Source organism: Pundamilia nyererei, unplaced genomic scaffold (genome assembly GCF_000239375.1).
Source record: "Pundamilia nyererei isolate P.nyererei 1_Seehausen unplaced genomic scaffold, PunNye1.0 scaffold00594, whole genome shotgun sequence".
Taxonomy (NCBI): domain Eukaryota; kingdom Metazoa; phylum Chordata; class Actinopteri; order Cichliformes; family Cichlidae; genus Pundamilia; species Pundamilia nyererei.
In genome coordinates this window covers 23,584-26,802 of record NW_005187995.1, presented here as the reverse complement: position 1 = coordinate 26,802, position 3,219 = coordinate 23,584, and the positions used below count along the sequence as shown (strand labels likewise).

The 3,219-nt window shown below is 40.0% G+C and overlaps 1 protein-coding gene across 1 annotated transcript in view; it reads left to right on the top strand.

The window, feature by feature from the left end:
- The first annotated feature begins 1,362 nt into the window (after positions 1–1,362).
- LOC106455963 (myeloid-associated differentiation marker-like) overlaps positions 1,363–3,219 on the top strand; it is a 6,471-nt gene continuing 4,614 nt past the window's right edge. The window contains exon 1 of the mRNA XM_013907900.1: positions 1,363–1,448. The gene's annotated coding sequence lies outside the window, so the exon portion shown is untranslated. The remainder of the gene's footprint in view (positions 1,449–3,219) is intronic.

Here is a 3,219-nt window from a genome sequence, read left to right as displayed (position 1 = left end):
TTGCTTATTGGGAGGAGAGGAGAGAGGAGGACACAACCCTGGGAGGCCCCTGGTGATTTTCTGGATGCTTGATGTGATTCTTTCCAGCCTCACTTACTGCTTCCTCTCTGTGAAATTCCACTCAGGAGTCTTGACATTTCTACTCAGAAGTAACTAGAAAATTCGAGATAGTAATACTGTGGGGTTATTGTGTCAGAATTTTGACACAAAATGACATAACTCACACTTTTGACCTATCGCTGCCGGTTGATTTAATTATTCATTTAGTTATTTATTTATTTACTGGCAGTAAGCTTCCACGCCCATCCAGCAGCGCTACACAACTAAGCATCTCTAGTGAGGAGCACGACATGCCAGTAATGACCTTCTTATTTGTTCCTTTATTGAGTTATAAGCCATCCCCGAGAAGAGGTTTTAGCACTTTACCAAATACGGCAGTGTGGGGCGTGGGCAGCAGCGGTTTTTGACACGGGCGACACGGGCGGTTGCCCGGGGCGGCATCACGGGCATCGGCAAAAAAAAGAAAAAAAAATGCTCGTACTCACATCGGGAATGGCATAGGCACCGATCGGTTTTCTATCGCCCATTTGCTGGGAGTAAGGGCGTCCTCTGTTTGCGAGGTGCACCTGCTGCTTGCGGCACAGGGAGTAGAGGGCGGGGCGGCGGGGGATTCTCTGGCTGGCTGGAGCAGCATCTAATAAACAACTCGCAAAATAAAACAAAATAAAAACAACAAACACTAAAACAGCGGACATTATGATACAGACTTATAATTTGCACCGACGTTTTTTCGAAATTCTACACGCGAAAGGTGAGCTCGAGAGCCCTCGGTGCGCCTGCTCGCTGCTGAAGTCAAAGTAAACTTTATTGTCATCTCCACTACATACAGTCCAGTATATAGAGAGACGAGACCACGAGGCTCCAGTTACAGCAGTGCAAGTAAACAAACAATAAATATAAGAAGCGTAAGAAAATAAATCTACACTGCAGTTTGGTGATTTAAAGTCTCTCACACAACCTGTTGACAGGGGAGAGGGGCCGGCTGCTTCATAATGTTGTAAATCCAAGCCCATTATGTATTCATGATTTGAATCCTGGGTTGTGCGAAATCACAGAAATAAACCCTATAAAGTGAATAATATGTGAACTGAAGTGTAGGTCTATTAGGTTATGTTGTGGCGATCCTCAGGTTGGGGGATTTGTGTTCATACTGGAGTGCAAAATTAACACCAATGGAAGATGGACAAGAAAAGTTCAAAGCCATCAGGTCCTCAGTTTAGAAAAAACAGAAAACAAGAGGAGGAGAAACGAGCAAGGGAGTGTTCGCCCGGGGTGCCAAACAGGCTAGGACCAGGAGACAGATATCGCTGGATAACAGAGGGGATGCGCCGAGGAACTTAAAGCTTTAACATTATTGTGAAATAAAACTCCTGGTGGCTCAGAAATCGGTAAGATCCCGCCTCAGAATGATATGTTGCTCTGAAAGATTTTAAGTAAAACTTAGCAGCTCGTGTTTATCGCGGTCTATTCTTGGAGTAGAGCTGAAAGGCATAGCACCGAGGCGCGGTATGTCCGCTATCTGACATGGAAAACTTAACTACTGAGTTAAACGGTTGTTAAACGCCTCTGTTATACTCTTAGAAATGAACACGCCTCCTCTGGCATGAAAACGAGCATAGATTTCTTTCATAGCTTTGTTATTTTAAGAGAGGTAAGAAATCCTGCAATAGCCTATTTGATTTAACATAACCTGTTATTTGTGAGAAACTTTCTTTGCCCCCATTGTACAACAGTGTGGGTGGTTCCCTTTAACTTTTAAGCTTTATATGGCACGACCCCCTCGACTGGGTTTTGTTAAGAACCTATAAGCATGGTATGCGCGCTACCAAAAGCGTAAACCCAAACCTGGTTTCCTGTCAGCAGAAGAGGCCACATAACCTACACCGCACAACCGCACCTTTTTTCTGATGTATCAGGACCATGCTGCTGCTGCAATTTAACAGTGATCTCTCTCAGTTTAGATCACCATGCATGGAGTGTGTTTAAACCGTGATAATTCAACAGGAAGTTAATAAAAGTGTTTCTGGATGTTGATCCCTGTTAAAAAAAAAACACCTGAAAATAGTCCTAATATTCTGGCCTGATTACCATTCAGTCTGAAAAACTGCTTCGATGTTGCTACTGTTGCTTCCTGGATACTCGCTGTTAGCTCTTCAGAGCTGCTTCTTGAGTCACTTTATGTGCAACAGGATATGTGACACCGGAGTTAATGGCAATTGAACGGGATCTATGGGGGCGGGGGTGAGATAGAGTTGATCTTCTAGTGAAATTCGCCACACCCTAGAAATAAGAAATGTACCTAAAAATTACCCTAAATAACTGTAAAATGGCAACGGTAAATTGCCTAAAATCAAAAAGGTGAAATGCTTGTAATATCTATGTTAAATTACTGTATATTGACAAACGGTTATTTGCTTTTTTTTGTCTTTGAAAACAACAGGAAAAATCTGTAACATTATCTACAATTAATCACCCTACAATTTACATAATAATTCTGTATGAATGACAATCTTTCCTGCTTTTTTCATTTGAATTTACAGTTTACAACTGTATGTTAATTACTCAAAACATACCGTGCTTTTCATTTTAACAAAATGTCAAAACACTGTTAGAATTATTGTGAAAATTACGGTGAATTTTGTTTTAATATTAACAAGCTCAGATTGGTTGATAAAACAGTATATCTTAACAGTAAATACGAGCAATTATTAAAAATAAAAAATGCGTAACTTGTGAAGCTCTTTGATCAAAACAGCTGTTTTTAAATGTGCTATATAAATACATTTTGATTTGATTGTGATTTGATATAAGACAGCTATTTATAATGAAACTAAATTTTGTGGGATAATAATGGCAAAAGGCTATTTTCTATTGTAGAACCAATTACCCTAAAATAACACCGTCTGTGTGCTTTTACAGTGATTTTTAACCCTTTAATGCACATCATGAGTCACAAGTGATTGTGTTTTAATCTTCCTTATCATTGAAAAAAAATACATTCAAATTCAGAATCTCAGGGATTCATCAGTTAACTTGGTTTGATCATTAAACATAATTTTTCTTATTAGTTAATTTCTTACTCCTCTCCTCGAACTTCAACCATTCATCCGTTTATGACCACTGTGTACCCAGGGCTTGACTGGGACAAAAAATCAGCCC